Raw genomic sequence first — 11234 nt, forward strand, 5'->3', positions numbered from 1 at the left:
ATGAGGCGCACCAACATCTCCCCAAGAGGAGAAGGGATTGGGACTTCCACCAAGGTGACTTCCTTGGTTGGTGGGCTCCATACTTTTCAACTGAAAGATCAACGTGGGAATAACAAGTGATTATGTTCCGATTAAAATAAATTTTATTAACGACGCTTTAGACACAACTTTGCTTTTTCATGTTTTAAGAGTCGAGAAAAAGCTAAAGATGACTCTAGTCTCCTTCGATGTTTTAACGAGCCCGAAGTGACAAATGCTCGGTTGGACTTTTTCAGTTATAGAGTTTTGAAAAAGGCCAAAAGAAACTGCTCTGGAGTTCTAGGCAGAGGGTGTGCCAAACCTTTCGCAAAACCACGGAATACGTTTTACGGTACGTGTGGTCAATCTTCGTGAATGCTGTGTTCACTGCATTGCGATCAGTAGGGCGGTCGACACGGCTTCCTATGGATAAAGGCTTTGTTCCTATAGGGGTCTCCCAATATATACGCGACGGTACGTGGGAGCACAAGTCCGTATTAGTGCCACCGACTATCAGGAGGAATCACCCACCTTCGTAGAGATCGACAGTCACTAAGTTTAACGACGCCGGAACACGTCTCTACCTAGACCTCTATATGTTTGCGTTATGTTACAAAGCGTTGTTATGTAAATTGAATTTATTTTAATGTTGATCTTGCTTAGCAGTTTTCCTTTAAGGATCACCACGAGATGTATGTAACAAATTCCTGAATGCAGTCTAAGATGAGAAGCAAACTTTTCAATCTTTCAACTTTGAAAATCTTAACTACTGAGGGAGAAGAAAGGCAAATCTTTTCTCACAGATCATAGAGCACACACTAATGCAAAATTTCCTAAATCGTCATGCAAGCAGTCAAATGCAAAATGCACAATGCATGTATTTTCTTTTCCCTTTCTTAATGTGGATGGGTTACAAAAAGAAAGTTGTTATATAACTTTGATTTCGATTTAAAGCGAAAGTAAACAAGCTAGTCCAAAATCAAAAGACACCTTAAGATTTACTTGTTTAATCACTGGAAATACATGAAATCAAACCATAATGACCAAAGTAAATGACTAATCAGCTATGGACAGCAAACAAGCTAACTCTTTAGACCAGCAAAATGCCTAACACAGGTTCAGATCTAAGAGGCCAAAAGCAAGATTAGTTTACTCTTCGTTATGGGAAATTGTAAATGACGTAAGAAATACAAAAGAACAAGTACAATTTCGATATATAACAGAGGCGGAATGATGGCAAGTAATATTGGTTTCAAAACAGGCACAAGACTGACACCTAGCAGCAAAACTAAGTGAAAACAGGCAAGAGAAATGAGGAAACCCCAAATGCACTAGGCAAATTTGGGCCAACGCAGGCTCTGCACAGCCAAACTGGCTCTCAGCGCAGGTAGCCCCTTCGGGACCTGCGTTGCAAAGCAGGTAGCCTGTGTACTACCTGCTTTGGAAAACGAGAATTTCGTTTTCACAGTTTCCGGGTCATAATTTTCTCAAAAATGCACAGTTTTTGCTCAAATCAGAAACAATCAGTCAAGTACACTCAAAGGGATGATTAGGAAGGTGAAAAGCTATCACTAAGAGCTTACAAGGATCCTAGTAGATCAGCTCTTCAAATCATGAACTTGCTCAGAAATGAGCTGGAGTAGCTGCCCTCTACTTCGCTTTTGATATAGTCAAAAGCTTTTCGATTTGGTACTCTTTTGTTCAGGAAATGAATAGCAAAATACTACAACCAATCAAACAGATACGATCCCCAGCGGAGTCGCCAGTTTGTTGTAGGGAAAAGTATCCGATTCGGATGACCCTATCCCACTCTAAGGGTGATAGTACCTCAGCAACAACTGTAAGGAAAACTACTTAAGGTTTACTTCTTTATGAAAGCAAGAGAGAATGAAGAAATGCACTAACCGTTGTCTTGCGCTTAATGTCGAATCCAAACTCTTCTCTTTGCTTGCTTGCCCCCAGCTTCTTGCCCTTTTGCTGGCCCAGCTACAATGAGATCCTGCAAAATAACCAAGAAGGGAACTACAAGAAGCATGCAATCATAACTGATTCAAGGATTAGCATAAAATCAAATATACAATCATCACAACATAACATTGAAACAAGTGCATATAGAAGAACCTCAATAGCTTTTATTAATAGAAGAAGTAAAGTTCTGAGAGGGTTACAACCATTGAAGGCTCCAATCCAGCAACACCTCCCAGCAGAAAGAATTTCTCCTCTTCACCTCCTTCAAGCAATCACCCAATAGCTCTATAGTGAAACCAACAGCATATCATTACTTTGCACAAAATTCCAGCCTCCTGAGCTCATAGGAGAGAGCTCAATATATAGATGAATTGAGAAAGGATGAGTCAGCTTGCAACTGATGTGTAGCTGCCTTGTGTCCTCTCTCTCTTCAGTTGATCTTCAGTTCTTGAGTCCACTTGGAGAACCTTGCTTCCACTTGGAGAAACAGAGCCTCTGACTCATCACAAGGCGAAATCCCTGATCCAAGTGTCATTTTTGGAAGATTCCAGAGCAATGACTCAGTGTGCCACTTGTCCCATCTCGCTCAGCGCAGGTGGCCTTTGTTCTACCTGCGTTGCAAAGCAGGTACACCATGGAGGAGTTGAGTTTCAGCGCAGAAGCCTAGTGGAGCACCTGCTTTGATTTCAGGATTGCTTGTTTTTGAGTGTTTTCAGGTGGAGAACTGATCTCAGAGCTGTTGGCTTGCTGACCTTGTTCCTCTAGGGGTAGGAACATCATGTTTAGGGACTTTGGATCCCTTGGATTATTGACAATTCATGCAAGGCACAAAATTGTCTATAACACACCTCCAAGGAGCTACCATCCCCATTGGAGCCAATGTTAGAGTCGGTCTTGTTAGTCCTCCGTCAGAGATCAAAACTCTTTTTGAATTTCATTTTTAGGTGTCCCATCCTGCTCAATCACCTGCATTCCATTTAGGAGCATGCCATAATATGACGGAAGGGATTTGTCATTCATTCCCCTCATGTCTTGTACCTGCTGGGTTAGGTCTTTTCATCAATTTTTATTAAAGTCCATGACAGTCAATGTTTGATCTTTTAATGGGCAAAGAGTCATGTCAATCATAGGTCTAGGGTTCACAAATTGAGTCGTTAAAGTGTCCAAATGCCAACAGGCCAGAGGGAGGTCTACACATTTGTAACATTTTCTGAAGTTCTTCAGTTGTTGAAATCTCTAAGCACAGCCCTGGTCTTCCTTTGTTAAAACATGCTACTATCCTTGCAAAAATTGCCAAAGAAAACATCATTCAAGCCAAAAATCAAAAGGGAAACAAAAAGATAGAGTTATATTAATTGTGACAAAAAGTGCCAAGTCAAAACATTACAAAGTGGGTTTGTGAGAAGCAAAAATCAAATCTATCACTATAAGAGGTTCTCATGATTTTAAAACATTCATTTGCATGCCAAGAACAAAGAGGAAGAATTTCAAAGTGAGTTTTGGTGAAAGAGTTAGAAATTGGACAAAAACCACTGCAACTTGCCGGCGCGGCGCATTGGGCAGAAGGCGCGGCGCACCGGGGGGGAGGTGGCGCACTGGGACGGCGCGACGCGTTGGGCAAGCTGCGCGGCGCACTCAGCTGATTGGCTTGAAAAATTCCAAAGCGGCCTCCAAACACCCAAAACGTGCAAATTTCTCTTGAATTCAAGTAGGTTGGGCTCCTCCTTCGTTGTTCATTCATCCAAGTTTATGGTGTATATGATGGTTGATGTGTTGAGCTTCCAAACAAATGATCAAACCCTATTATTTTGAATTCCTCTAATATAAGCTGCTGCCTAGGGTTTTAAAAATTGTTGGCCACCAAGCTTTTCCTTTTTCCATCATTTCTTTTCTCCTAATCCCATTTGTTCCTTGACTTCGTTGTTCCCTATCCCCTAAAATTACTAAACCCCTGTCCTAAATTCCCTTTCCTAAAACTTTCAAATGTGAAAACCCTAAACCCTATTCCCACACATAAATCCTAAATCCCCTCCCATATTTCCCTAATCCCTATAGTCCCAATAGTCCCTAATCCCTTACTACTTTCCCTCTTCCTAACAGTCCCTCGTTTCATTTGTTTCCCCTTGGTGGCAAAATTTGAACACATCACTAAAAGAGCAGTTCAGCACAGTTTTCCTACACCAACATCTTTTTCTCCAAGGCAGTTTGAAAAACAGTAGTCATGGCATCTGAGCATTCATTGGATTATGAAATGGAAACCCAAAGTGACTCCCCCATGGAGGAACATGCACCCCGGAGGCCTCATAGAGGAGGTAGACATATCCGAGAAGAACCAGTCACCCTCACTGAATTACAGGCCTTCCCTCTTGCCATGTTTTGTTTCCAGCATCAGTAATGCTATGAGTTTTTTCAAAAGGTGGCTAATGTTCAATTTCATCATGAGTTGGCTCGTCTATCTATGTTGCATTTACATGGAGATCAAGCTACCTTAGTTGGTGTCACCTTCACACTTACACCAGAATCAGTCTCACTAGCAACCAGCATACCAAACATTGGGGAACCATGGACCAAGAGGAAGAAGACTGACCGACAACATTATGAGCCATACATTAAAACCGGTTTCTTGAGGCAGCTCAAGAGAGTGTTTCCATTCCGATATCTGAAAGATGAATATGCTCCACTAATGAAATTGATCATGAAATATTTCAGCTGTGAGGGACGGTTCTCTCGTCTATATGCTTATCACATCAGGTTGCTCATGCATTTCACCAGGGTACAGATGATGAACATTCCGTATTTCATTTGCCAGAACATAGAGAGGATGACCACCCTTGTGCAGCACAAAACCCCTCAGCAGCAACTTAACAGTGTTTACCATTTTTCTCTCATCAAGATTTTGGTGGTTCATCAGCTTGGATTACAGGGCATCACTTGGGATGATTTCATCTCTCGTGACTTCTTCAAAGCTTCAAAGGGATTATCAGAGGTCAAGCATGAGACAGGTGGACCTTCTCATCAGTATGAGCGCCATGAGACTGCTAGTTTGCCAGTATTCATCACATATCAGAGGGGCACTAGACATTTGTTTGCAGCAGCAAAGCGAGTTTTATCTCCACCTTGTGTGGAAGGGGCCTTCCTTCCGACATCAGCACCACAGGTACAGGACAAAGGCAAGAGGCCAATGCAGGTTAAGGGGCCTTCAGGTGAACAAGAGACCAACTTCATTCTCATTCATGATGATGATACAGATATGGGCCCAGAAAGTGCCAAACTTAGGGAGATCATCCAGGAGCAGCAAACAGAGATCCAAGCCTTATCCCTTGACTTGGAGAGAGCTAAGTGGACCATGAAATACTTGGAGTATAGAAACAAACAGCTCGAGGATCAGCAAGCAATCATGGACTTACAAAACATCCGCGAGAATCGCCAAGCTGCACAAGGAGAAGGGTTGAGCTCACTTCATTCGAGCAAGAGATTAATGATGATCGGGAGTCTAATCTCGAGAGAGTTAACATCCACTCAGAGAGACTGTTGGACAAGGCCGATAAGGATCATGCATTGCTGAGACACATGGCTTTCCACTATATGGCACGGAACAAGGTCTGCAAGGCATGAATAAGGAATTTAAAGGCAAAATTAAAGAAGGCAATAAGGAAGCAAAAGAGGCAAAGGGAGCTTGATCGTCTTCAGATATTGGCTGAAGCCTCTTTAGCCCACCATGACACTTAATGAAGAAGCTCCAACCCAAATTTCAAGAAATTTGGGGCATTTTTGGCATTTTGACAAATTTTGGCACAAAAAATAGGGTTTTTCTCCCTATGCGCCGCACCACGTGGCACGCGCTTTTGCTATGGAGCTCCAAATTGCAAAAAGTTTACATTTTTGGATTTTTCATGAAAAATCATGGTTTCTGGTGCATGGCCAAGAAATTTTGGGCAGATTTTGAGTCCTCAGTAGGCCAAAAACACTCAAAAAATGACCTCACTGCCCCTATTTTGACACATAGGAAGAAGTCTTGGGAGATTGAACTTTTGGAGGGGCAAATGATATCCAAATTCAGAAATTCCACTTGGGTTGGAAAGTAGACAGGTAGGGATTTCCAACAAGAATACTGTGGATCAATTTGGACTTCAGAAAGTGCCTCAAAATCAGCTCCAAAGTGGCACGAAGCATACAGATTTTGGCGCGGCGCATAGAGAGTTTTGGCTTGTTTTACACTGTTCAGCTCAGCAATTCACCTAGTTTTGCCCAGTTTTGCTTCTTGAAGTTATTCTTGACTTTTCATGATGTAATTTGACAACCATGATGTAATATTGGAACATTTTTACTTGTTCTAGAGGATTCATTCACTAAAATGTGAAATGTGAGTGAATGAATCAGTTTCCTAGCATATAGTGGTAAGTTGTTTGACTACCTAGATTTCAGTTCCTTATTTAGAATTAGTTCAAACAGCTCCTAGAATGATGAGATCGACCCCTAGAGGCAAGGGAATAGGTTTGGCTTGTCTATATTATGTAATTTCTAAGTCATTTTCCAGGTTGGACACTTGGGATTTCTTAGCACTTCATTGTACATTTCGTTTCTGCAATTTTGGCAAAGGAAAGACCAGGTTTTTGCAGCACTTGTTGGGATCCTTGTGGCTTTGTGTTTGGATGGTGTTTTTCTCCATGTATTTGTAAGTTCATGAATTTTTGTGTATGCCATTTCCCTTCTCTTACTTCTGAAATTAAACTGATGAGTACTTAAGGTGGAATTCATAAATTTCTATGCTCTGCCTTTGACTTTTGTTTAGTTTTATATGTTTTCTTCAGTTTGTAGAGGATCCTTGATATAATCTTGCCCTCTTCAGCTTCTCAGCAATCATTTCTATCCATTCATTCATTTTAAGGCATCCTAACCATTGCTTTCCTCGCTCCAACTTGAACTCTGCAAGAACTGGCCTTCATCCCCGGACCCAAAATTTGCCTGTCCCATTTTTCCAACAAAACCCTTAAAAACTCAAAACAAATCCTTGTAATTAATACCTAGCCTAAAATTAGCTTTTATTACAGTCATCTCAAGCCCCATCGATTATATTTTTTCGAGATTGACCCGGAGAGAGCCCTCTCTTGTCCTCGTAGGGCTAGCTATGAGGCTGAGCGTGGTTTGATGTGGACCTAGAACCTTGTCTTTTCAGCCTGAGGCAAATCTAGGCTCTAACACATAGGAAGTCGAGTCTGTCACCCTATCGATCGCAATACACTAAACCCAACATTCGGGAAGATTGACTGTCGTACATAAGTCCTTGGTAATTTCTCTTTAATTTATCACCAAGGTGTATTTTGCAGTTTTGTGACTGGTTTGGTAATCCCTTTGTCTAGATTTTCCAGAGTAGCCACTTTTGTTCCTTTTCGACTCTTTAAAAGAAAAGGTCCATTTGAGCACTTGTCACTTCAGGCTCATTAAAAATAGAAGGGGACTAGAGTCATCTTTAGCTTTTTCTCGACTCTTAAAAACTGAAAAAGCAAAGTTGTGTCAAAGCATCATTAAAATTTATTAAATCCGAAATAACATCCCTATTCCTTCATTGATCTTAGGTTGAGATAATGGAGTCCACCAATCAAGGAATCCATTTGGAGGGGAATCCTAGTCCTTTTGCTTCTTGGAGAAATATTGGTGCTCCTCATATGGCCACATTGTCCCTTCCGGGACTTACCATTGTCCTGCCAGTATGGCTGTTCTCAACCTCTGTGGTTCAAAATAGCATGATTCCTTTGCAATCGAATCAACATCTAGTTGATACTGAAGTTGACCCTTCACCTTCTTCTTCATTTGTTTCTCCCTCCCCTTTGTCCTCTTCGCTTAGTGAAAATAGTGATGCTAGTAACTAGGTGGCTGAGAAGAAGAAGAAAGGAAAGGAGAAGGAGAAGAAGAAGCCGATTCAACAAGGGGGCAACCATGAATCATCTGGTGAAAATCCGCACATTAAATCTCCTAAACCCAGATTCCCTTGCATAATTTTCAAAGGAGACCATTTTCATCGAGATTGTCCTTGCCTTCCTCGAATCTTGAGAGAATGGTCTCCCCGTTCACACCGTCAGGTGTCATCAACCTCTGGTGATCATGTTGATAGTATACCATCAACTAGTAATAATGAAATTCATGGACAGAAAGGAAAGGTCAAATTTCCATGTAGGTTATGTGAAGGAGACCATACCCTTCACTGTTGTCCTTTTTGGATGAAGCCAAAAGAGTCTTGGATAACCGTCCTGCTTCACCGCAGCGACTCCCATCTGGATACAAGAAACTCTCCCCAAGTCCTTTACTAGTTGAAAAACCAATTGACTTGACTCAACCGTCAGTTGAAACACCTATCGCTAAAAGTGTATCTTCTGAGCCCATACCTGACGAAAGTCAACAGGTTGAGGTGATAGTTGACCCAGTTTTACCTTCAGAAGATCATACCCTTCCCGAAGAGAGTAAGAACGATATCGTTCAAATTCTTTTTGTTGCTTCAGATTCAGAAGAACTTGGGGGCAATCCACTCGTTCCTTCACAACAAGAGGAAAATCCCCCAGTTCCCGCTACTCAAGGGGTTAATTCAACCATTTATTCGATACCCCCTCCAAGTAGTCTAGTCACTTCCTTTGATTGGAATCGATTAGAAAGATCCCGCCTTCCATCTTATGTGCCTTTCTGGATCATAGTACAAGTTTACAAAATGATCATGTGTGGCACTATCATAGATGAAGGGGCATTAGTGAGTATCCTTTCCTCAATTGCTTGGAAAGCGCTTGGTTCGCCATCGCTTATGCCTGGTACACAGAATTTGTCAGGCTTTAACAAAGGAACCAGTCAACTGTTAAGGATCCTTCCTAAGTTACTGATAACTTTGGGAAGGAAAACCGTTCACCTGAACGTGATGGTAGTCCCAGGACTGTTAGATTAAAATCTACTCCTTGGATGAGACTATGTTTATAACATGGAGGCTATTGTTTCAACACTCTTCGAGTGATGTGTTTCCCACATGAAGGCAAAATTGTCACTATTGACCAGCTTTCATTTCCCGGTTCAAGCATAGCTCCAAGTCGATCATCATCCCTAAATGGTCCTTGTATATCAACGATGTCTCTTCAACCTTCATTCCATCCACCTAATTACTGCGAGTAGTCTGGTGAATGTAACAAAGCTTAGGGGGCATGCACCCTTGTCTATTTGGCAGATGAACCCAGCTAAAAAGATAAGTTTCCCTGTAGAGATAAGTTTCCCTGTAGGTTATGTGATTGGTCGGACACACCATTCACCTTTGTCTATTTTGCGGACGAAGCCAAGGAAGTGTTTTGTCTATTCTGTGGACGAAACCATCCTGCATAACCATAGTAAGTTTCCATATAGCTATTGGAGACTCTCCTTTTCACCATGCTGGGGGCATGTAAACTTTTCATTTCTTTTTTCAAATTTCATTTTCTAGCTTTTTTAGCTTTGTCATTTTCTAGCTTTTTTAACTTTGTTGTTTCTAGCTTTTTAGTTTTGAGCTTGTGTAGAAATAGAAACTTATTCAAGCATATCTTTCCATTTTAAGCTTGTAGAAAAATGAAACTGAAAACCAAGCATATGTTTGTTCATTTCAAGCTTGTAAAAACAATGAAACCCACATTGAGCATAGTTCCCCCCACGGTTCAAGCTCGTTAAAAAATGAACCCACCTCGTGTAAATAACCTCTGTGATTTCCATGTTATCAGCCTTTTGAGCCTTGGTTGTGTACCTCTCATCACCTACATTCTTTTGGCCGATCATACGCTTCCACTTGGTTGTTTACCTTTTTGAGGAACAACTACGATGAGTGGTCCTGTTAGCCAACCTCTTCCCAGAAATCTCCATTTTTGAGAAGTTCCAACTTACCCAGAACCAATTGTTACCCTAAACACCACTCGTTCCTAAAAAATGAACCTTCTTTAAACCATTTTCAGACTCGTTAAATATGAAAAGATTGTCGAGCAATTAGCCTTTCCAACTCGTTAAAGTGATTGGAAGTGCCATCCCTCCTGTATATTTTAATGTTTTTTGGACCTGAGGGATTATCTCACGAGAAATTTCGAGTGCTTGTCTTTTTCAGCTCGTTAAAGTGATCGAAAAGTCATCCCTTTTGTATTATTTTAATCCTTTTTTAGACTTAAGGGATTATCCTATAAAAAATAACTGCTGGAGTTTCCTTTTCGTCCCTTTTCAAACTCTCTAAACATGAAGAGGACCGAGTTATCCTTGTCGTTAAACTTGTTAAAACAATAGCGACAAACTCGTCTAGACGAGACAAAGTTTCCTTTTCGTCCCTTTTCAAACTCTCTAAACATGAAAAGGACCAAGTTATCTTTGTCATTAAACTCGTTAAAACAATAGCGGAAAACTTGTCCACCTAGACAAGAACGAGTTTCATTGTCGCTAGACTCGTTAAAACATAGCGACAGGTTTGCCCGAAGGGAAAATTATAGAACAAGCAAATGTTATCCTCCTCAAGCTTGAAAAAAATAAAGAGGTACTGGTCAACAATGACAGGGGAAAAAGGGAAGAAAACTTGAAAAATTTATGGTAGCAGGTTGCTCTTGAACATGACACTTTCACTCCATCACCATGATTGAGTCGGGTTGGGTTATTCCATTCACCTCTCACTTCACCATTGGTCTTTCACGCTGTCCATTTTTGGGGTTAACGCTACCATCCATCTCAGTGTCGCCAATATGTTCAAGAGAAGTCATTCAGTTGAGAATTCACCATCCAGTTAATGTCTCATCCACTGCAATACCTTCAACCTCCATTTTTCATGACTGCCATTTCTGAACCTTGTGTCATCAGATCGTTTTCACCTCCAGAAAATCACTTGCTTTGTTTCGTGTCGTAGATGTGGGATACATCAAGGCCCTCCTACGACGAGTCACTTCTTTTCGACATCAGCTCATTATCCAAGAAGTTGACTTAGAAACAACCCTTTCAGTGCTTTGAAGCTTGCATGCCTCAATGGCAAGTTTCTCACTTCTGGCGACAGGTTGACATCAATGGCCTTCGACCGAAAGATTTTGCATGGTGTTCGACATCAGATCATATATTCACACCACGTGAATTGTACTGTAGTAACTTGAGGGTCATCATCATTATCGGTGATTCCTCTTTCATTTGTTAGCAACTCACATTATTGGTTGGTAATCAGGCGATGTCTTTCCATGTTCGACTTCAGAACATCTTTTCACATGGATCGACTTGTACATCAGGCAAAG

This window comes from Pinus tabuliformis, chromosome 5_1, assembly GCF_031772625.1.
Source record: "Pinus tabuliformis cultivar Carrire ecotype Pingquan chromosome 5_1, CPIR1, whole genome shotgun sequence".
Lineage (NCBI taxonomy): Eukaryota > Viridiplantae > Streptophyta > Pinopsida > Pinales > Pinaceae > Pinus > Pinus tabuliformis.